This window comes from Silene latifolia, chromosome Y (assembly GCF_048544455.1).
Source record: "Silene latifolia isolate original U9 population chromosome Y, ASM4854445v1, whole genome shotgun sequence".
Taxonomy (NCBI): domain Eukaryota; kingdom Viridiplantae; phylum Streptophyta; class Magnoliopsida; order Caryophyllales; family Caryophyllaceae; genus Silene; species Silene latifolia.
This window is the reverse complement of record NC_133538.1, coordinates 218,249,577-218,274,961: the sequence shown is the minus strand read 5'-3', so window position 1 is coordinate 218,274,961 and position 25,385 is coordinate 218,249,577. Positions and strand designations below refer to the sequence as shown.

Genomic DNA, 25,385 nt, shown 5'->3' with positions numbered 1-25,385 from the left:
AGTTGGTACAAGGGACTACCTAATGGCTCGGTGTACTGTTATGCTGACCTAAGGGACAATTTCATAGCCCAGTACGCTTGCAACAAGCGAAGGGCCGTGGAGACATCAGATCTCTTGACTATCCGACAGGGGGAGGACGAGTCCCTCCGGAGCTACGTCAAGAGATTCGACGCTAAGGTTCAGCAGATTCGTGAGCTGAACACCGAACTGGCGGCCTTCGCACTGATGAAAGGCCTGCCGAAAGGCGAGTTCAAAAATGAGCTCATCAAGTGAGAGGACCTCAACCTAGACTCCGTCAGAAAGATGGCCGACCGAGCCATAAAGGTGGAGGACTATCACAAGACCTGGGTAGGCCACAGTGAAGCTGGGCACCCAGAGAGGAAGAGCCGCCGGGACAACGTAGACGAAAGACGCCGCGACATGAATAGGTCACGGCCTGAGAGATTTAACAGGAAACAGAACTCGGCGGGCGCCGGGGGAGTTCGGGACCATACACCCCGAAGCGGTACAGCGGTCTCACCCCCCTGGTCAAATCACCGGCCGAGGTCTTTGCCCTAAGCAAGAACGAAGGGCAGAAATGGGCAAGGCCCCCCAAGGCGAGGGGGGACGGCGACCTTAGCCAATTCTGCGACTACCACGGCCAACCCGGCCATAAGACCGACAACTGTCGGCATCTGAGGAACGCCATCGAGGAGCTGATCCGAAAAGGGGCCCTCAGCAAGTATGTAGCTGGAGGCCAGGAAACAAGCTCCGACGGGGCGAATAGAAAATCAGTATTCCAGCGCATGGGAGGGATCCAGGTTGTCATCGGAGGAAACGAGAACGGTGGGTCAGCTAATGGGCACAAACGGCACCTGAATGAGCTATACCAAGCCATCAACTTTGTGCCCAAAACAGCGACCCCCGCTTCCACCGTCCCCGATATAACCATCGGAAAGAAGGACTACGAAGGAGTCATCGCCCCGCACAGCGACCCGCTCGTAGTCCACCTAGACATAGCCAACCACTTGGTGAAGAGGTGCCGATTGACACGGCGCCTACACGAACATCATGTTCGAGGAGTGCTTTCTCAATCTCGGTCAAGATTGAAGACCTCGGCCGCACCAACCCGTTGTCACGACTTCTCCGGGGCCTGGTACCCCAGGGTCAATCGATCTTGGTGATGTTCGGCCAAGCGAGACGCGGCCAAAAATGTTTGGTCAGAGTTCGTGGTTATTGATGGTTCGTCCGCCTACAATGTCCTCATAGGCCGGGTCACTTTGAGCGAGGTCGATGCTGTGATGTCCATCCGGGCCCTGACATTGATGTACGTCTCGGACCGGGGGGAAGCACAAAAGCTCGTCTCAAAGGACGAGAGAGACGAAATTGTCAATATCCAAGTATCTGCCAGAGGGTGCAACATGCAATCCCTCAAAGTGGCGAAGAAATCAGAGAAGGGGAAGAGCCCATCCTTACAGCAGGAGGGTGATCCAATGCACACCAACGTCGGCATGGTCGAAGGAGCCGAGACCGAGGAAGTGGAAATTGACCCAGGGCGCACCGTAACTATCGGTGTCGGCCGGAGCCAAATCGAGCCGATCTCCTAGACCTGCCGAGGAAGAACAAAGATGTCTTCGCATACTCAGTAGCCGAGATGCCAGGCGTGAGCCGGGAGGTGATCGTTCACAAGCTGAACGTACTCTCCACCGCTCGCCCTGTCAAGTAGAAGATGAGGAACTCCTCGGCCGAGAAAGATGAGGCCATCAAGGCCGAGGTAGATAAACTATTAGAGGCAGGCTTTATCATGCCTTGTACTTACCCTGAGTGGCTAGCAAATGTTGTAATGGTAAAGAAGTCATCAGGGGCGTGGAGGATGTGTGTTGATTTTACCAATCTTAATAAAGCATGCCCTAAAGATTGTTATCCCTTGCCTCGAATAGATAGTTTAATTGACGCAACGGCAGGCTACACTATGCTGAGCATGCTCGACGCCTTCTCGGGGTACCATCAGGTATTCATGGCCGAGGAAGACATGCCTAAGTGAGCATTCATCACCATACACGGCACATACATGTATAAAATGATCTGCCGTTCGGTTTGAAAAACGCCGCGCAACTTACACTAGGCTAGTGGACAAAGTGTTTCAAGATCAAAAAGGGCGAAACATCGAGGCTTACGTCGACGATGCTATTGTAAAAAGCAAGTCTGACAGCGAGCACTTGGCCGACTTGAGCGAGACATTTTGTTCACTAAGGAAATATAAGATGAAGCTCAACCCAATGAAATGCAACTTCGGTGTCCGGGCCGGCAAGTTCCTCGGCGTGCTTGTCAGTGCCAGGGGAATTGATGCCAATCCAGAGAAAGTCCAAGCAATACTAGACCTGCCGGAACCGAGAAACCGAAAAGAGGTTATGATACTGACCGGGAGGATGGCGGCTCTTGCTCGCTTCATCTCTCGGTCGGCCGACAAGAGCACTTCGTTCTTTATGGTGCTAAAAGGGAATAAAGACTTTTCTTTGAGGGGAGGAACAGTGCGGCTTTCAAACAATCGAAAGCCCACCTACTAACTCTCCCGACCACTGTCCGAGCCGACGCGGGGGAGACGCTATATCTATACTTAGTTGTTATCTCGCCACGGTCGGTCTGTAATCGTCGAGAAGAAACAAGCAAAAGAACACCCAATCTACTTTATCAGCCATATACTGCTACCCGCCGAAAGAAATTACCCACTGATTGAAAAAGCGGCCTTCGCCGTCGTCGTTGCCGCAAGGAAGTTAAAACCCTACTTCGACGCACATTCCGTGACGGTCTTAACCGACCGGCCATTGGAGAAAGCCTTAGAAAAATTCGAAAAATCAGGCAGACTTATCAAATGGGCGGTGGAGCTATCCAGCCGGCATTCAAGACAAACCAAGGCCTTCGATAAAGGGGCAAGCACTTGCAGACTTCCTAGCCGAGTGCACATACCAAGAAGAATCACATCCCTGTGTGGGAAGTATACACCGACAGTCCTCCACGGCAAAATTGACTCGAGCCGGCATCCTTATCATCAGCCCTAACGGGGACGAGTTTGAGTATGCCTTGAAGTTTACCTTCTCGGCCTCAAATAACGAATCCGAATATGAGGCGGTGATAACTGGAGTCGAGTTAGCTAGAGCTGCCGGGGCGGAGCATGTTGTGTTGAAGACACATTCACTCTTAGTGGCTAATCAAATCAGAGGAGCGTATGAGGCTCGAGACGACGGGATGGTGAGATACCTGGAAAGGGTAAAAGCCGACACTGCAAAATTGAGATCTTTCCAAATACAGTGCATCCCCAGGTCTGAGAACAACCGAGCCGATGCTCTCTCAAAACTTACCAGTTCAAGTATCAAGAATGTCAGTCGAACTGTGCTGGTGGATATCAGGAATGCTAAAAACATCACTGAGACCGTCGGCATGGTGGGCGACATCGAAGCCGAGACGACGTGGATGACTCCGATAATGAAATACAAACTGACAAAAGAGTTACCAGAGGACCGCAGTCTCTCTCAGAAGATAAAAAGGATCGCCGTAAGGTACTTGGTGTTCGAAGGAGAACTATACAGAAGGTCCGTAATAAGACCACTTTTGAAATGTGTCGGCCAGTACCGCGCGAGCTCATATTGACAGAGATTCACGAAGGCATCTGTGGACATCACATGGGGGGCAAGAACGCTAGCCCACAAAGCTCTCCGAGCCGGCTACTTCTGGCCCACCATGCTTGAGGATTCCAGAGCAAAGACCAAGAAGTGCAAGAATTGTCAGATGCATGCTCCGGTGATACATGCTCCTTCCCGAGACCTGCAACCGGTGGTTAGTCCCCTTCCATTTGCACAGTGGGGGATGGATTTACTAGGGCCATTTCCGACGGCCTCCGGAGGAAGAAAGTACCTAATTGTCGCCGTTGATTACTTCACCAAATGGGTCGAGGTTGTCGCGGTACCTGCCAAGACCACGGCGGCCGTAAGAAAAGTGATTTGGGAGAACGTAATAACTCGTTTTGGGCTACCCCAAGTCATGGTATTTGACCACGGCCGAGAGTTTTGGAGCGACATGGTGATGAATTGGTTGGAGGAGCTCGGAATCAAATTTGCATACTCCTCCGTCTGCCACCCTCAGAGCAACGGGCAGGCGGAAGCAGCTAATAAAACAATCCTGAACGGGCTAAAAAAGAAGGTCAAAGATCTAAAGGGAAGATGGGCTGATGAACTACCCGGCGTCCTGTGGTCACTTCGAACCACGGAGAAAGAAGCAACGGGGTACAGTCCATTCCACCTAGTCTATGGGTTTGAGGCCGTCCTGCCAATTGAAGCATCGGTGCCGACATTCAGAACGCAAACCTTTGACCCAGTCGAAAATGAGGAAGGCCTGAGAGCCTCCCTAGACCTGGTCGAAGAAAGTCGAGACGCGGCACGGCTCAACTTAGCAGTGTATCAAAACCGGATGAGAAGAGCATACAACCATAGGGTCCACAAAAGGGACTTAAGAGTAGGAGATCTAGTCCTAAGAAAGTCGGCCGCCACAAACAAAGGAAACGTCCATGGAAAAATGACGGCCAACTGGGAAGGACCCTACAAGGTGGTTGAAGAAATGAGGCCGGGGACATACCGGCTAACGGACATGGAGGGTGTTCCTTTGATGAGCCACTGGAACACGGACAACTTAAGGAAATATTTTGTATAGTAGCGGAGGTGTCCGAGACCGTTGTGGACACCCCAACGCATGATTACACTTTATGAAGAATAATCCAAGTTTTCCATCAGAATACTTGTCCCCTCCATAGTCATGCCAGAATAGACGCCACGGCCAAAGCCGGGCAGTCACGCCAAATGCGGTTGATACTCGCGAAAGCGACCAACATGCTCGGAACGTATAAGTACAACAGACGCAATTCTAGCCACCTCGGCCAACCGAAGGCCCGGCAGAGGAAGCGATCAATATGTCTACAGATACGAACGCTGTCGAAGCCGTAACCTCGATTGCCTCGGCCAAAGCCGGGTGTGACGGGGACACAACGACCGATACGCTAATAGGAACGTATAAGTACAGTTGAGACGCAAATCTAGCCGCCTCGGCCAACCGAAGGCCCGGCAGAGGAAGCGATCAATATGTCTACAGATACGAACGTTGTCGAAGCCGTAACCTCGATTGCCTCGGCCAAAACCGGAAGTGACGGGGACACAACGAACGATACGCTAATAGGAACGTATAAGTACAGTTGAGACGCAAATCTAGCCGCCTCGGCCAACCGAAGGCCCGGCAGAGGAAGCGATCAATATGTCTACAGATACGAACGCTGTCGAGCCGTAACCTCGTTTTACCACGGCCAAAACCGGGGGCGACGGGGACACAACGACCGATACGCTAATATGTTCACAACGGTGGTTGGGAAGCGCAAATCTGACCGCCTCGGCTAAGACCGGGGGTGGTGGAGGAAGCGACCGACATGCCAACATGTTTAAACGTTTAAGTACAATTGAGATGCGCCTTCTAACTGCCTCGGCCAAGCCGGAAGTAAAAACGAAAAAGCACTCAATATGTTGAAACGTAAGAAGACAACTTAATGGAGGCAAAATAAACAAACTTTATTAAAAATGTTTACAGGATGAGGCAAAACAAAGTCGACGGCCGTCCCCATAGGGATAGCCTAAACACAACCTACCAAAAGTTTAACAAAAACTAAAAGTACAACAAAAGGTTACAGACATAAGACTTGAAGCGCCAAAAGGATGGCAGGGAGGAAATGCTCAATAGTTGGCCCCGAATAGTCAAGTGGCATCGAAGGGCGGGTGAATCGGTGACGACCGCCGTCTCCCTATGCTTGGTTCTGCTCACCACCACCGCAGCAGAATAAAGATCACCATCGATGGGCGACCCGAGAAGCCGACTTGGCGCCTTCACCGCCTTTGCCCTCTCGCTTCCTCCTCGGCCGCCTTCACCTTTTCAGCATGGGCCGCCTTGGCCTCAGCCTCCTCAGCGGCCTTCGCCTCCTTTGCCTTCTCCGCCGCCTTTGCCTCCGCAGCAGCCGCCTTCTCATCAAGAAGCCGGTCAAAATCTTTCCACGAGAAGGGGCCTTCAGGAAAGAGCTCTTTAATTACATCCCTGGTAGCATCTTCGGCCTGGTCCCTGTACTGGGCACACATGTCAGGGATGATGACAGTTTGGAGCGTCTCAATGTCCTTCTCCCTCTGAGCAAGGATGGCCTTTGTGTTCCTGTGCTCCTTCGCCTCGGTCAGATGCAGGGACTTCCATTTTCCCCTCTGCTAAACCATAGCATCGTAACCGCCCTAAAGCTTCTCTCTCTCCTCCCGCAGCTTAGCGGCGTCAGCCAACGCAGCCTCAACCTTGGCTCTCTCGGCTAGGACCCGCTTCTCAGCTTCCTCCTTAAGCTTTCGCTGAGTGAGGAGGTTCTCCATGGTGGCGACGAAGTCCTTCTTCGCCTTCTCGGCCTCTTGCTTAGAAGCAGCAAGCTCAAGCCTAAGCCGTTCGAGCGCAGGAGCTGTGGGGTAATATCCGTATAAAACCCTTAAATATTAGGACTATAACGTAAGTTTAACATGCGATTTATGGTCATAAACGAAAAACAATAGAGAAACGATAAAGAACAAGAATCAACCTCGGGTCCTTGAATTCGGCCTAAGACAGAAATCAAAGTAGATTTCCTCCTAATCGTTGCACCCAAGATCGTTTGAGACTATGCCCCTTGTGCTAGAATTGCTCTCTAATTGCCTTGCAATATTGAGAGAGCTTTGTATGAATTTTGCTAGATGTGAGATCTAGGTTTTTCAGAGAAGAATGCTCTCAAAAACTTAATTTTCTTTCAAATGAATGAGTTAGGTCAAAAGGAGAGAAAACTCTCCTTTTGTTCTCATGGGTTCGGCCGTGGGTATGCATGGGGAGGAAGTGGGCTTTCCACTTTCTACTTATTCAACTCGTGGTCCGACTTGTTTCGCTAAAATGTATATGACGGGTTTTATTATAAATCGTCATCGGTTATCGGTTATTAAAATATCGACTAGTAACATGGATTAGTCGACATATTAATACTTGTCCGACAAAGACAATATTGTATAATTGATTCAATATACATTAATTAAATATAATCGTTTATATTCAATTTACGAATTAACCGCTTAATTCGTCTTAGCCATTATTATTTAATCCGTATTAAATAATTATCTCAACATCGCGTTTGACTAATTATTAGTCAAAGACTCCGACTAACTCCTTAGTCAAATTGGGCATCAACATGACTGTATTTTCATACCGTCACATCTCTCAAACGTATCCTATAGGTGTGACTTTTAGGGACCAGTTGATCACCGCCATCAGTATGCTAATAACGTCAAACTTATCGAGCAAGCCAACCGTTATTGATAAACGTGGACCAACTGATAATAATACAAAAGTATACCCTTTGATCCTTTTAGAGATTTAAATGTTATTGCACTAACTGTAGAGGACACCAGCCCCAACAAGCTCCCACTTGTCCGTACAAGTGTATGTGCAATAACGTTATCCGCACTAACTGGAGGACACGACTCCAACAAACTCCCACTTGTTCGTACAAGTGTATGTGCGATAACCGATTCTCATATTCATTTAAAATTTCTCCCACTCAATGTAAAACAATTTGCAGATCCGGATCCGCAAAGGTCGTATTTTACAATCGATCTGTATCAAGAGTGGTTTCCCCGACTATAGAGTAACTTAACTGATAAAACGAATTCGTATTCGAGCATGGCCATGCATTTCGATTCTGACTCCTCGAGAGGCCCCGAGAAATATCGAGTACCCGATAAAGGCTGAATATTTCCTTCAACTCGACTCCTTCCGATCTAAGCAAGCATGAAATGACCCAGAAAAAAATCTACTTGGCCCCCTGTTACGGATGACCGTGAGAAAGAAACCAAAGTCACCCAAAATCGCCTTAGTCTCAAGAGACAACGATAGTCAAAAGAATCGACTCTTAGGATCACCATGGAGGTCCGATCCACGACCTGGCACCGAATGTTATAAAACATTTAGGACTCCATGTCGATGTCACAATTGTGTCCTACGAGATATCCGTATAACTCGCCTCGTGATTGGTCACCAACCTTTTGACTTATGGTTCGTTGAACCCACCATCAACCAACGTCACAAAATAATTGCCAGAGTTATCAGCTCACGTGGGCAATTAAGGACCAAAAATATAATGTTTGTTCAGTTCACTTTGTGGTGTTCAAAATTGTCGTACAAATCCACATGAAAAACAAAATATATAAATATCAAAACGATGATGTCGTATAGAGTACAAAAGAGAATGAATCTAATCCATAAAAGAGTACTACAACTCAGAACACGTTTAATTCCCATGGAATTAACATGCCCTTCATGCTTATCTTGTCGTAATGGTTTAGTGAGAGGATCTGCTATGTTATCATCTGTAGCAATCTTTTCTATCACTACCTCCTTTTGCTCCACGTAATCTCGGATTAGATGAGCTTTCCGTTGTACATGTCTAGACTTGTTGCTAGACTTAGGCTCCTTAGCTTGGAAGATGGCACCTCTATTGTCGCAATAGATGGTGATCGGGTCATTCGAACTAGGCACTACAGATAGTCCTTGTAAGAATTGACGAATCCATATCGCTTCCTTTGCGCCTTCGGACGCGGCATAGTACTCGGACTCGGTCGTAGAATCTCTTTGTAACACTTTGTTTGGAACTCTTCCATCCGATCGCACCCCATTAAGAGTAAAAACGAATCCAGAGTGAGATTTCGAGTCATCTCGATCCGTTTGGAAGCTAGCATCTGCACAGAATCGGTTCGCGCATAGCTTTTGTTCGCCTCCATAAGTCAATGCCAATCTTTAGTCCTCCATAGGTACTTAAGAATGTTCTTGACAGCCATCCAATGTGATTCACCTGGATGCTGTTGGAATCGACTTGTCATACTCAATGCATATGCTACGTCCGGACGTGTGCATATCATGGCATACATGATTGATCCTATAGCCGAGGCATAAGGAATCCGTGTCATGCGCTCTTTCTCTTCCGGTGTCTCTGGTGCCTGAGACTTGCTCAAATGTACCCCTGGAGCCATAGGAAGAAACCCCTTTTTGGAGTTAGTCATGCTGAATCTCTCTAGTATCTTGTCTATATAAGACTCCTGACTGAGAGATAATATCCGACGTGATCTATCTCGATAGATACGGATGCTCAAAATTCTTTGTGCCTCACCCAGATATTTCATCTGGAAATGGTTCTTCAACCATACTTTTACCGAAGTTAAGAGAGGTATATCATTCCCAATCAGGAGTATGTCATCGACATACAATATTAGGAAGACAATCTTGCTCCCACTCGACTTGATATATAGACATGGTTCCTCGACCGATCGAGTAAATCCATTTTCTTTTATCACTTGGTCGAAACGATGATTCCAACTCCTAGAAGCTTGCTTAAGTCCATAAATGGAACGCTTAAGCTTGCATACTTTCTTAGGATGTTCAGGATCGATGAAACCTTCGGGTTGTACCATGTACAACTCTTCCTCCAAAAAACCGTTTAAGAAGGCGGTTTTCACATCTATCTGCCAAACTTCATAGTCATGAAAAGCGGCAATCACTAAGATAATCCGAGTGGAACGCAGCATGACTACGGGTGCAAAATTTTCATCGTAGTGCAAACCTGGCACTTGGGTGAAACCTTTAGCAACTAGTCGTGCTTTATAGATATCTTGTTGACCTTCCACAGAATGCTTTATCTTGTAAAGCCATTTGCATTGAAGGGGACGAACCTTAGCAGGCAAGTCAACAAGATCCCATACGTTGTTCTCATACATGGAGTCCATCTCGGATTGCATGGCTTCAAGCCATAGCTTTGAGTCAGAACTAGTCATGGCACCTTTATAGGTTGCGGGTTCACTACTTGTTAAGAGTATAATGTCATCTATGTCATGTTCCTCGACCATACCGATGTATCTGTCCGGAGGAATAGAGACTCTTCCCGACCTCCTAGGTTCCTCAGGAATATTAACCGCATCCGGGATTGAAGGAATTGGTTCCTCCAATGGTTGCTAGGTATTTGGTTCTGGAATCTCCGACAGTTCGAAGGTTCTATTACTCTTTGCATTCTCGAGAAATTCCTTCTCTAAGAATGTCGCACTTGCCGCAACAAATACACGTTGTTCGGTTGGCGAGTAGAAGTAATGACCAAGTGTTCCTTTAGGATAACCTATAAAGTATGTCTTGACCGATCGCGGGCCGAGCTTATCCTCGTGTCTCCACTTGACATAAGCCTCGCAGCCCCAAACCCATATAAAGGACAAGCTAGGGACCGTTCCCTTCCATAGTTCATATAGAGTCTTGTCAACAGCTTTAGACGGACTTCGGTTAAGTATTAGAGCAGCTGACAGAAGAGCATAACCCCACAATGAGTCAGGCAACACGGTGTGACTCATCATGGATCGAACCATATCAAGTAGTGTTCGATTTCTCCGTTCGGACACACCATTCAACTGAGGTGTTCCAGGTGGAGTTAACTGCAAGGCAATCCCACAGTCTTTGAGGTGTTGATCAAACTCGTGAGAAAGATACTCGCGAGAAAGATACTCGCCACCACGGTCTGATCGCAGTGTTTTAATCTTTCTACCCAGTAGGTTCTGTACCCGATTCTGGTATTCCTTGAATTTCTCAAAGGATTCACTTTTGTGCTTCATTAAGTAGACATAGCCATATCTACTTAAATCATCCGTGAAAGTGATGAAATACCTATAGCCTTCTCGTGCGGTGATTGACATAGGCCCACACACATCCGTATGTATGAGTCCTAATAGGTCAGCAGCGCGCATTCCAACACCTTTGAAGGAAATCCGAGTCATCTTGCCAATGAGACATGATTCACACGTGCCAAATGATTGAAAATCAAAGGCCGAGATAACTCCATTCTTTATGAGCTGTTTTACGCGTTTCTCATTAATGTGTCTCATAAGGCAGTGCCATAGATACGTTTGATCTTTGTCACCAACCTTTAACTTTTTATTCATTACGTGCAATATTTCGGTGGTCTGATCTAAAATATAAATTCCGTTCATGGAGACTGCCTTGCCATAAATCATATCGTGTAATGAGAAAATGCAAGTATTATTCTCTATTACAAATGAAAAACCAAGTTTGTCAAGTGCAGAAACTGAAATAATGTTTTTAGAAAGACTGGGTACATAATAGCAGTTATATAAAAATAACTCAAATCCGCTAGAAAGCTGGATCACGTATGTTCCCCTCGAGACGGCAGCCACTCGTGCTCCATTCCCGACACGCAGGTCCACCTCACCCTTTATGAGGGGTTCGATGTTTCGGAGCCCCTGCACATGATTACACAGATGAGAACCACAACCAGTATCTAGTACCCAAGTTCCGTAACTTGCGTGGTTAATCTCAATCATATGAATAAAAGTAGAAGAGGAAGAAGACATACCAACAGGTTTAACGCGACCTGCTTTTATGTCCTCATGGTAAACAGGAAATGTACGCCTCCAATGCCCAGTCTTGTGGCAATGATGGCATTCCATGTTTTCGGTCTTGCTCTTTGTCGCACCTGATGAGGTGCTCGACTCACCAGCTCACTCTTACCTGATCCTGACTTCTTAAACTTCGGTTTGCCTACCGCTAGGTCTGCCTGAGCTTTGCCCTTACCCTTGCCCTTGTTTGACACAACGAGAACGTCCTGTTTCAAGCTCCCACTAAACTTCATATCCTTCTCAGTCTGTACGAGTAGGGAGTTTAGTTCATGAGGACTTTTCTTCAAATCATTCATATAGTAATTCGCTCTAAAGAGCGCAAAACCATCGTGGAGTGAATGAAGTATGCGGTCAATCACGATGTTCTCGCTGATTTTACAATCAAGCGCCTCCGATCTCTCGACATTCTCAATCATGCTTTGAGAATGTGTGGGCTAACCGTTGGCCCTTTCGGAGTTTCGCATCAAAGAAGCGAGTGGTATGCTCATAGGTCACGATTCTCGGTGCTTTCGAGAATTCCTTAGTGAGCGTGGTGAAAATCTTGTTTGCACCTTGGGCTATGAAGCGTTTCTGCAAATTGGATTCCATTGCAAAAATGAGTACGTTTTTAATCGCACCCGCTTCCATGACGAAATCGTTATACTTGGCGATCTCGTTAGCTCCAGCCGTGAGGCCTGGGTTTGACGGATGGGCTCATCGGATATTTGAGCTTCCGTCGGCGCGGCAGCATTCCGTTATGCCGCCTCCCGACCACGAAGTTTGATCCATCATTCTTCGATCGAGTAGACCGATTCATCTGATTCATGAAGATCCGAAGCCGGGACTCACGGTCCAATGTGGCACTTGGCATTGGGTCGTCAAGACGGCCAGCCATTTTGTTATTAGCGAGTTTAAGTTATCGTGATCTACACCAAAAAAAAAGGAAAAACAAAACGAAATAAGCAACTCATCGAGGTGATTTAAGTCTATTTAAAATTCATTTTAATCGTGTAGACTCATTGCACTTGCATAATTGATCTCCCTCAAGAATAATACAAGTGATCCCAAGACTCAATTTCTGTAAATTGATAAGCCAACTGTTTAGCTAGTTCTATCGTTAGAACTCTTGGTCGATAGATTTCCGTAAATCCTATCTATAGTCCACCATAATCACAGGATCGTACGAGTGACCATAGTGTTGAGATAAAATAGGTCAATCAGTTCCAACTTACCCGACGTAGAAGGGGTCATATTATACCTACCGACGAAGAAGGGATTCGTTGGAGTTTGACCTATAAAGACTATTCTCAATTTTTGGTTATACGAGGAAGATCCCATCAACTTAGTTTTAATTCATTTTAAGTGAACGAAAAACTAGCATTGCGTGAATGAATTAATTTAGGTGATGGCTTATAAAAACGTGTGATATCTGTATATCAAAGAAAACTAACGCGTGACCTCTATATGAGTCAGTTTTCATGCAATTATTAGGTGGTTTGGTTTTAGGCGGAATATGATGCAAACTATCGTTACGATAAAATAAATAAAAGAATGCAAAACGTAAATAAAAAGTCCTAGTGTGGCCTATCCTAGTAAAAAGAACATAATACAACTTTGGAATCCACCGTTGGACCCGAGAAGCTTGTCTTGATGTTCCATCTTTGTCCATGCAGCGGGAGTGAGCATCCGATCTCCATCTTTGGTCTTCTCAAAATTACAATTTAAAATTTACAAAATATAAACCTATTTACATTCTAAATTAAAACTGTAATTACAAAAAAAACAAAACGGAGATGCGAGTTCTCAAAATACAACCAAGACCGTTTTCCATCATTACGGTAACACGTTCTACTAAGGCCACACTAAGTTACAACCGTTTGTAAAATTAAATACGTAATAAAACATTCAAGGCATTCAAAATAACGATAAATAAAAATGCATCAACTAAAATAAAATTTATTCGTGACATAATTCTGTAATTATGTTAAATTTATCCAAACCACCTTTAATGATTAAAATTATGTGATAAAACCGCTTTAATCAACTTAATTTTAATCTATGATAATCCGTTACTTTAAATCGCTTTAAAATAACTAAATGGTACGTGAGTGAACCGTTTCACTATCAAGCGAATGCATAAAATCCGTATTATGCATATGTTATGGCCAAAAAAAAAAATTGAAACACGAAAAAATTTTTTTTTTTTATTTTTTTTTCTTCACGGCTGAACCGTGAACAGTGCAGCAAAAAAAAATCCAGCAGCTCAAAAAAAACGTGAGCATCAACAATCATCAAAGATCGATTTGATAAAACCAATTGCAATTTAACCTAATCCGTATAGAATTGAAACTACAATTGATATAACTTTAACATATTGCAATAATTATCGTTTAAAATAACAATATGCAAAGAACAACTTGAAAACAAAACATCGTCTGATTAGACGGTAACTGTTTGTCACGGTTTTCAAAAAAACAACAACCGTGTTAAAAAAAATTTAAAACAGCCGCAATATCATTTGGCCGCACGGTTTTCTAGACAAAAATCATCGTTTCAAAAACGTTTTATAAAAATCACAATGAAAAATTTACGTGGCCTCGCTCTGATACCACTTGTGGGGTAATATCCGTATAAAACCCTTAAATATTAGGACTATAACGTAAGTTTAACATGCGATTTATGGTCATAAACGAAAAACAATAGAGAAACGATAAAGAACAAGAATAAACCTTGGGTCCTTGTGAATTCGGCCTAAGACATTAATCAAAGTAGATTTCCTCCTAATCGTTGCACCCAAGATCGTTTGAGACTATGCCCCTTGTGCTAGAATTGCTCTCTAATTGCCTTGCAATATTGAGAGAGCTTTGTGTGAATTTTGCTAGATGTGAGATCTAGGTTTTTTCAGAGAAGAATGCTCTCAAAAACCTAATTTTCTTTCAAATGAATGAGTTAGGTCAAAAGGAGAGAAAACTCTCCTTTTGTTCTCATGGGTTCGGCCGTGGGTATGCATGGGGAGGAAGTGGGCTTTCCACTTTCTCCTTATTCAACTCGTGGTCCGACTTGTTTCGCTAAAATGTATATGACGGGTTTTATTATAAATCGTCATCGGTTATCGGTTATTAAAATAGCGACTAGTAACATTGATTAGTCGACATATTAATACTTGTCCGACAAAGACAATATTGTATATTTGATTCAATATATATTAATTAAATATAATCGTTTATATTCAATTTACGAATTAACCGCTTAATTCATCTTAGCCATTATTATTTAATCCGTATTAAATAATTATCTCAACATCGCGTTTGACTAATTATTAGTCAAAGACTCCGACTAACTGCTTAGTCAAATTAGGCATCAACATGACTGTATTTTCATACCGCCACATCTCTCAAACGTATCCTATAGGTGTGACTTTTAGGGACCAGTTGATCACCGCCATCAGTATGACAATAACGTCAAACTTATCTAGCAAGCCAACCGTTATTGATAAACGTGGACCAACTGATAATAATACAAAAGTATACCCTTTGATCCTTTTACAGATTTAAATGTTATTGCACTAACTGTAGAGGACACCAGCCCCAAAAGGAGCTGCCTCAGCCATGAGCTTTTCTTGCTCCATAATGTGAGCGCCGGCTATGTCAGTCCACTTCGCCAGCCTCTTGGACAACCTTGCACCCTCCGCCGCAATCTAAGCGGGGGAAACCTTCAGGGATGAGGAGTCGACGGTGACATTTTGATTGCCCGTCTGCACAGGCCGCTTCTCCAATTGCCGTTCATGGGACCGGACCGGCGGCGGTTGATCTACAAAAATTCGAGACAAAGCATCCATGTCAACATTCATTGACATATCGTAGAGCTTCGTCATCGGGAATGCCTAAAGAGCCCGCTAAATCCGAGCCCTGGGTTAGATCCGTACCGGTCCTGACCTTCTTAGACAGAGGGCCGACTGGCCCCTTTTCTTTCCGGGCATCGGTAACAGCAGCGGCGGCAGGCATTGCCTCTTTTCTCTTATTTGAAGGAGGAGGACCCTCCACAACGGCGACCTCCTTTTCAACGTCAACGACCACCTGCTCCTTTTGGACAACGGGGATTGCAGATTGAGCTGGGGTTGACGCCGTTGCCGCCGTAGACGTTGTCTTTGGTTTCCGGCGCGGCACGTTACCGGCAATCTGCGCCTGAGCCGCCGTCACATCCAGTGCCTTCAACTGCTGCTCCATAAGTTCGTGAGGAGCCGGTCTGCGATCACGTGGCAGGGCCTTGTGATGGAGCTCAACAACTCTCCCGTTCTCGTCAAGTCCCAACCTCTTGAGGACGGAGACAGGCAGTTCCGGGCCAAATCGGTCAGCAAAAGAAACGAAGCAGGAGTCAAGCAAAAGAAATAAAACAAGGTTCAAACACAGAAGCATAAAAAGCAAGGGTGGGCCTCACACCGACCCCACTCACCCTGTTCGAGGGCCGGTATGAGGCCGACGCGGCAAAGCAGCTCATCCTGAAGAACGATCTGCGTCGGAGGCATCCATCCCTTTGGCGTGCCATCCTTCTCAGCCTCAAACAGCCTCATTGCCCGCGTCTCATCCTCATTAAGATAGACCCTGCCGGCGTCCATCTTAAGCTTACTCCGGGAGACATATTTGTCATGCTCCCCTTGATTCTCACGCTGCAAATTGACGCGGCTCTGAAAGGACCGGGGCAGCGAGTAGTCCTCCGAAACCTCAACGTATACCCACCGCCCCTTCCAGTCCTTGTAAGACGTCAGCTTGGAAACGGTGACGAAGCCCGGCTCGGTCTGTATGTTGTACCACCCCGGGCCGCCCAGGGTAGTCTGCTTAAGATGGTGGAGCCGGCGGAAGAGGTTCTCCGTTGGGGCCTCCCCCTTAAAAAGACATAACCATACAAAGCCAATAATCGTCCTGATGGCCAACGGATGCAGTTGAGCCACGACGACATTCATGGCTTTAATAATGGCCACGACGTATTCATTAAGAGGAAACCGGAGCCCATACTCCAGGTGTCTGATATACACGCCGATACAACCCCCGGGAGGGCAACAGACGGCCTGACCCTCCTCAGGGATAACAATTTTATACCCCCTGCCGAAGGAGTAATGGTCTTCGAAAAGATCAGAACCGGAGCAGCTAGCGAACTTATTCGTCTAGGCACGATCAGGACTAATCGAGCAGGCATCACCGTGCCATGAAATAAGTGGCCTCTTTACGACAGAAGGGGTCGCCTCATCATCGTCATCATCAAAACCCTCCAAAAATTGAGGATCAATTTCAGGGGAAGGCGACTTGGGACCCCCAAACCCTATCGGGGTGACAACCAGTGCCTCCTCTTCATCAGGATGCGACGGTTCGCCCCCCGGCGCAGAGGTACTGGGTTGAGCATTCGCAGAAGACATAATGACAACAAAAACTTGACAATTAAAAGTTGGAAAAATTTGTTTGTTTACCTTGGAAAAGTGCTACGCCGAGTAACGCTTTGAAGACTAGAGAGGAGTTTCTTCGAAAAAACTAAGAGAGAGGAAATTTTTTTTGAGAAAATGAAGTTTGATGGCCAAAAAACGGGGCACACTGCTCTATTTATAGAGCAAAGCCCATGAAGCGGACCAATCAGGGCAAAGCCCATGAAACATCGACCAATCAATGCCAAGCCACGTGTCAAGCATGCAGCCATGGAATGTCAATCGACATACAGTTACAAATCTTCTTCAACACGCTCCTTGGTATTACTTGCTAACGGCCAGCTAATCAACAAAGCAAAGACACCACCGGCCGGGGGCAATCAAAAGTACAAACGGCACTCTCAACCTTGGTCTCAGCCAGCGCCATTTTCTTTTCCACATAGGATGTCCATTACACATCCATGTGGAGGGGGGATATGGTACGGCCTGAACAGAACCAATCCGAGGAAGAAGAAGCCGGGGAAGAAATACAACTTGCGCAGAATACGCTCAACACTCATCGAAGGTCCATACCACGGCATAGACTACGCTGGGGGCAAATTGATGGGGCATATTCTGCACCCGCTGACCGAGTCAACACATTGAGCAAGGTCAAAGCCAAAAGACAGCAAGTCAACGTATTAGACAGCCTAACCGACGCAGCCTGTCGGCCTGTCACATGGGTCTCGGCTAGGCAACTAGCCAGCCGGGAGACATATCCGTGTACTCACATCCAAGTCCCCTCGGCATGGAGTCAACCAGGCCAGCCGGCCTGCCATGGGTCCCGCGGCCGAGGGTAGAATAGTCTTTCGACCTGCTCTGCCACTTGGCCACTACGTGACAAAAGGTGAAAGTCTATAAATACTCCTCAATCCCCATTGAGAAAACGATCCATTAATCCACAATTCATCCATAAACTCACTATTAATCTGGTATAAACTCCCTTATCTCTCTACAATATACTTTGCCAAGGAACACACAACTTAATCTCTTTAAGTTTACTGACTTGAGCGTCGGAGTGAGTACGCTCGGTACCAAGCCGAGCCCTCAGTTTGTTCATCTTTACAGGAGAGACCGAGAGGAAGAGACGAGCAAAGACATCATTCACCAAGCTTACGTGGTAACAAATCCTGCTCCGGAATTACACCCGGAACACATATAATTGATATATGTTGTTTTACATACCACAATTCAGCTTTTACACCGTCATATGCTTACATGCTAGAATGTATTGGTAGATGTTGTAGGTTAATCTAATTTGCAAGACCAGCCTCAGTTATCACGTGTTTATTTTGGGGGAATTAAACCACAGTTTAGGCAATAACGTTTTATATTAACTAAAAACCGGTGGTGTGTACAACAATAAAAATAGGTAACTACATACAACCGTGTCTTTGGATGTCATACAACTACCTTTTATGTTAAAGGGATTGATGATTCATCAATATTCAACTAAATCAACTACAAAGTTTTGTTTGCTCCAATTTTCAACATAGTTAGACTTTTTTTTTTATTGGTAATCTGATCATACACATTTGATACGTTATAGAAAGTTAGAGTTAAAACTATTTCATATCATCGTTGAAGTTGTTTATTTCTATTATTGTCATTGTAGAAATTTTTCACCTTCTACTGCCATTGTAAAAGCTAAATGCTAAGTAAATGTCATTGTTTACTTCTTTTTCCTATAATGACATGTTACTTTTTCTTGAAGTATTTTTTTTTAAATAATAAATCAGCTTTTTCCTAAGATTTTGTAAGATAATTACGGATTTGGTTATAATTAACAACTCGAATCTTTTGTTTTTAAATCTTCTAAATATTCAAATAGGTTTTAAAATAAAACTATCTTTGTTACTACACGAGTTTCACTAAGAATTTAAAATCGAACAACTTAGATTTTTGACAATATTATTTTATATTTGTAATAAATTAGAATCTCTTTTCTTTTTTTTTTTTTCTCACAAAGAGTAATTGTATGTTTATAAAATATACAATTTTAACACTTTTATACGTTTATTATATAACTTTTTTTTGCGTTATAGATATTTCTAAGATAAATATTCATTATAAAGTTATTTTTCTATTATTGTTTTAGTAAAGAATAATCGATAAATTTTTAGATCCACTTCTATTAGTATTATTTTTCTCAATAAATTATTAAATTTACTCCTATTAGGATTATTTTCTCATAAATTATTAGATATACTTCGATTAGGATAATTTTCTCATAATTTATTAAGAAGAAAAAGTTAGATCTACACTTATTAGGATAATGATATAATTTTATATAAAAATTATTTTATATATAGGAATTCTAAAAAAGTTGGCTCCCTAATATCGCTTGAAAAGTTCCTGCTTTATATATATGTATTGATTGTAGAAATCAAAATGTTTGACTTCAATTCCAAATCCAATTCCAAAAATTCGTTTGGAAATCACATAGAATTCGATTCCGGATTTCAATTTCTCATTGGCGTTTGGGAACTCATGAAATTGGAATTGGGCTGGTCACGTATGGGTCGAAGTCACCAAATTTTTTTTTTTTTAGTTTTTTATTAGGAAAAAATAAATCTTGTGACGACAATTAAAAAAAATCATAAATAAAAAAAATTGCGATGAAACTTGCATCACAAAAAACCGTAATCAAGTAGTGATGGAATTGAAACAACTCCTACATGGTAGGAATTTGAGAGTGCCAAATTTTAAGTAAGATGGAATTGATAGGGAATTGAGTCCAATTCCAATTCCAAATTCTAGGGGCTCCCAAACGCTTGAACTGTCTCAATTTCGGAATTCAAATCCAATTCTAGGTTCCCAAACACACCATAAATTTTAAATCCAATAATTTGTTGGGATAGTAAATCCAATAAATTGTAGCAATAAAAAAATTAATAACATGTATTAATCAAAAAATTAATAGAGTATATCAATCAAACCCATTTGTTTTAACTCGTTTTCTGTGTGTAAATCATCGATGGTTATGATTGAAATAGTTTTAGTTATCTGATAAACATTTCGGATTTCAAAAAATTTGGAGATAATTATGTGATGGATGCGTAATTAATAAAACTTGGGCGACAAAAAAAACCCGATAAATAAGGGTAAAATTGGAAAGTCAATGCCAAATTCGGGTGATACTAAGTAAAACACGGGCGATAAAAAGCAGCTCTCCTTTTTTTTGTACTCCCTTCGTCCCGGTCAATTGTTATCTATTGCTTTTGGCACAAAGATTAAGGAAAGAAGTATGAATGAATTTGAACTACACAAACCACCTAACCCCACATGCAATGAATTGTGATCCACAAAAGGTTGCCAAAAATGGAAATAGAGAACAATTCAATGATACACCCCCAAAATGGAAATAGATAACTATTGACCGGGACGGAGAAAGTATCTATTTATTATGTGAGACAGTCTTAAACAGTAAGACGATCCCATTATGTAAAAACATAACTCATTTTTAACATTAGATGAATAATTCATTTATAAAAATGGGTCGTCTCATGGTGTGAGACGTCTTATTCTATAATACTTTGCGTTTTTATAGACAATATGGTGTATCCTTTCAACATAATTTTTGGGAAAATATGAAATTAAATCAATTTGGTACTCCCTCCTATTCACTAAGAGCAATAGCAATAGTAGTTCTTAGCATTGGGGTTGTTGCCAAGAACTTTATTTTAAAAGTTCTTCTATTGCATTTAAAAGTTGGTTCTTATTTTTAAGAACTAGGTTCTAAAATAAGAACCAAGTTTGTAAATATTGGAAAATGTACAACCAGTAAATATAACTTTGTAAAATGTGAGGAACCATTTAACATTATTTATTTTAGGGTTTTTTTCCATCTAAGAGCATGTGCAATGGAAGAACTTTTTATAAAGTTCTTCCTTTGCCATGTCATATTTTGGCAATCTCAAGAATTAAGAACCTTTTGTCACAATGGCAGAACTTTAAATAAAGTTCTTGAATGGGCCACACTATTTAATTATCAATTTTAGTTTATTGTTTTATGGTTTATTTTACAATCTATATTTTATTTGTGTATTTTTTTTTAAACTTAATTTATCATTAGATTTATTCAACAATTTACTTTATTTTGAATTTGGGCCAATTTTTTTTTTTTTTTTAAGTTTAATCATATTTTAATAGCGATATAAATTTTAATAAGTTACGTGATTAAAAAAGGAAAGTTACATTTTTATAATTTTAAAATACATGGCAACCTAATAAAAACGAAACTTAAAAAATAAACAAGAAAATAAAATGGAACTTAAAATAACATAACACATATGAAATTAACAAATATTTGAAATCTAATTAATTTATCTCAACTATTCCTCCAAACCTTTGCCAAATATGCTCAACCAAATCCGCTTTAAGTTGGTGATGAGTTTCACGATCACGAACCTTCGCGCGTCTTTGAAGCGTAGTCCGAAATTCTTCAATATATCCTTGACTGTATGTAATAGAAGGACTTTCATAAATAACAGGATTAAAGTTTGTAACTTGATCCCCTTCATCTTCAACAATCATGTTATGCATTATTATGCAAGCATACATTATATTCCTCAAACTTCCCTTATCCCAAAATCTTGTTGCATTGCGCACTATTGCCCAACGAGCTTGCAAAACTCCAAATGCTCGTTCCACATCTTTTCTTGCCGCTTCCTACATTTTCTTAAATAGTTTTCTCTTTGGATCTAAGGGGGTTGGAAAACTCTTCACAAAGGTAGCCCACTCGGGATATATACCATCAACGAGATAGTACTCCTTGGTATATTCAGTTTCATTAACAGTAAAATGTATCTCTGGAGCATAACCTCTTACTACATCATTGAACAACGGCGACTGTCGTAAAACATTTACATCATTGTTGGCTCCTGCAACCCCGAAAAATGCGTGCCATATCCATAAATCATATGAAGCAACCGCTTCAAGCATAATTGTAGGAACTCCTTGACCGCCACGAGTAAACTGTCCATGCCATGCAACTGGGCATGCCCTCCACTGCCAATGCATACAATCAAGACTACCTAACATACCTGGGAACCCATGGCGCTGATTATGCATTTCAAGTAAACGTTCAACGTCTGCAGAAGCTAGCCTCCAAAGATAACGGGGGCAAAAAATTTCTACAATCCCATGACAAAAATAAACCAGGCACTCTCTTGCAGCTGTCTCACCGATTTTATATAGTCGTCACAAGTATCTGGTGGACATCCATAAGCAAGTTGTCGAATAGCAGCAGTACATTTTTGAATTGGAGTGTGTCCAGTTTTGCGCCATGAATCATACCTTAGTTGGAAAAACTCAGAATGATTTGACAAAGCTTGAACAATACGAAGGAATAAATCCTTCTACATGCGGAATCTCCGACGAAACATTTGTGCGGGATAAAGAGGGTTGTTAGCAAAATAATCATTGAAGAGGCGATTGTAAGCATCTATGCGATCACGAAAGATATGTTGTCTCGTGAGGCTTAATGCTTGCCTTTGTTGTTCCATTAACATTTCAAATATTTGATCATCCATATCATCGTTTAGCTCATCAATTAGAAATCCGATGGCAATTTCTTCTAAATTGTCATCATTATTGTTTTTAGTAAGAGACATTTTGTGCGGGATAGAAACATTTGTGCGGGATAGAAAAAAATGAATTAGTTGTGAGCAAAATTCATACTTTAGTATCCATATAAATAGACTAATTTTATAACGGCTAGTTTTATAACGGCTAGTTTTATAACGGTTATCATATAACGGCTAGTTTTATAAAAACTACATTAGAAGTACCAAAAAAAAACAATTTTATTTTAAATTAACACGAAATAAAAAAAATACATTATTAGAATTACTGAAAAAAAACAATTATTTTAAATTAACTACTATAACAACGAAAAAATAAAATAACTTTGTAGATACTACACATTCCATTTAGCTTTGATTTCGGCACACATTTTGCGATGAACCACTTTAGCTTCATCCGTATAGTTGGTAATATCGGTATTTAGCAACTCTAGATCTTGCGCCATTGAACGATTTTTTAGGTTCTCGTTTAACTCTTTTATGGCTTTGATCCTTTCTTGTTGAAGTTCCTTGTACATAGAGAAATTCTCGCTAAATTGGTCACGTTCCTCCTTTTCCTTATTTTTTTTTCTTGCCTTCGCCGCTTTTGTACCCATAGGGCGAGTAGCAGAAGATTGTCCCTCCATGCTAGACGATGATCGTTTAGAACCCGAATGTTCCTCCCCTTCTTTTGCCGCATTCTACTTAGCATTCTCACTAGTTATATTCCAAATATGCATGTATTGGAACTTACGTTTCTTAACCTTATTCCATTCTTCAATTGTTGCTTCTTTGAGTTGATCATCAAACCATCCGCTATGATACTCATTATGAACCCGAGTGTATATCTCATTAAACTCGTTGACATCAGCACTACACCTATGCCAACGACCCTTAGCCTGGTAAACCGTTCTCACACTCCCATCCTTTTCATTTTTTCCGATTTTACCATCGTTGGAGATCATCACCCAAGCCTTTGCTAAAACTTTATCCTCTTCCATAGACCATGTAACTATTTCTCCCTTTTTACCTTCATCATCTTGTTGTTCTTCGATGACAATATTATCTAAATTGTTTTGAGATGAATTTATGGGATTAAGAGGTGATGAATCAGAGATTAGAATACATGGCATCGTGGTTCCCATCGATGAAGTCGAGATAGATGGAGGTCTCACACTTGGAGTAACAATAGCCGGATTAACAAACCCGGCCGCTCGTATTATACAATCCCGGTGGATTGAGCATTGCCATTTGTGAAATGACTGTATTTTGGACATTAGGATTTGTATTCCGAATTTGGATATTTGGTAATCCAAAATATGGTAAATTATGAAGAAATGGGGTATTTTGAGGATTTTGAAATTGATAATTTATAATATTTTGTGAGTTTTGTGGATTTAGGGAGTTTTGAGAGGTTGGAATATTTAAATTTATATTATCTCTTATATTTTTTCCCATAGTTAAAATTATAATGAACAATACTTCAATATTTTTTTGTTGATATATTGGATCTTATACAAGATGAGTAGATGGTGAATATATACATAAAATCTGTTGTCTATTTATACTGAAATTATGGTAAATTTTTTTTTTTTAAAAAAAAAACACTTCAATTTTTAAAAGTAGACGTTTGAAATGATACATTTAATAAAATAGACGTTGATAATACTGGAAATTGGAAAAATTTCCCCTACAAAAAATGATGAACGTGCCCCCCCCCCCCCCCCTCCTCTTTAAATTTGTTTGTTTGGAATCTTCAAGTTGTTTGTCTCGCACATATTGTGATAATTGGTACGTAGGTTTCACGCGTCTTATTTTATGTGTTAGTCAACTTTTCTTCTTTTTGGAAGAAGTAAAGAACCCAGATCGTTTTATCAAACTGGGATCGTTTGTTTAAAGACAAACTTTATGACGCAATGGGACAAACCTTTTATAAAAGTTCTTATTTACAATCTCAAGACAAAAAAAACTCCCATTGCAATTGCTCTAACAACTTTAAAGTTCTTCTATTGTGAATAAATTTTTTTAAAAATTAGGGTTGGTGTATTATGACATGGTATGTGAAGAACTTTATATAAAGTTCTACTATTGCTATTACTTTAAGTTCTTCTACATTTGTTTTTGGGTAAAATTTAGTGGAATGGTGATATGTGGATGTAAATGAAAGTAAGAGAGAGAATGTGGGGTTATGAGTTGATACCTGTCGAAATGAGTATCAAAAATAATATTTATAAAACCAAACTACAACTAGCAAGTGGTAGTGAGGGTCGAACCACAGGGAGGAAGGGAATTTATAGTTGCTTTCAATTCTAGTCTTAACAGTAACAGTGAGGGGGGTTTTGATATGAATTATGGCTAAGTCTAAAACATAAACTAAATAAACAATTAAAAGTAAATAAGGACGTAAACAATGATAAGGGAAATCCTAAGACGGTCGGTTCACTATAGCTGTGATGGCACATAACCCTAGGTAAGTCCGAAATACGGTCGTGTAGGATGGGTAAAACAAGTCCTCTCGGTCCAAGTTAACTAGTACCTCCTTTCGGCCTATGCTACCAGTCCCTAAGTCTCACTAATGCTAGCTCTCGCCCCGATTAGTGATTCCTAAAGCCTAAATTACATTATCTCTCGATCTCAGTAATTTAGTGTCTTAACTCATTAATTAATGTCCTTCCCTATCTCTCGATCTACGGGTTGGTCAAAACTAAGCATCTAACAAATCTCCTCTCGGTCTCATTGCTAGATATTGCACTTAACGAATCAAACAATGCTAATCAAACACGAAGTCAGTCGATCGACCAGCTACCCCACTCGATCGACAAACCGGCTCAGTCGATCGACTAGTTAAGCCAGTCGATCGACCAAGCCCTAATGCGGGGTTACCTA

At 42.1% G+C, this 25,385-nt stretch overlaps 1 pseudogene; it reads right to left on the bottom strand.

Annotated features, from left to right (window-relative positions):
• Positions 1-21,255: 21,255 nt before the first annotated feature.
• On the bottom strand, positions 21,256-22,550 carry LOC141630086 (uncharacterized; annotated as a pseudogene).
• Positions 22,551-25,385: the final 2,835 nt, after the last annotated feature.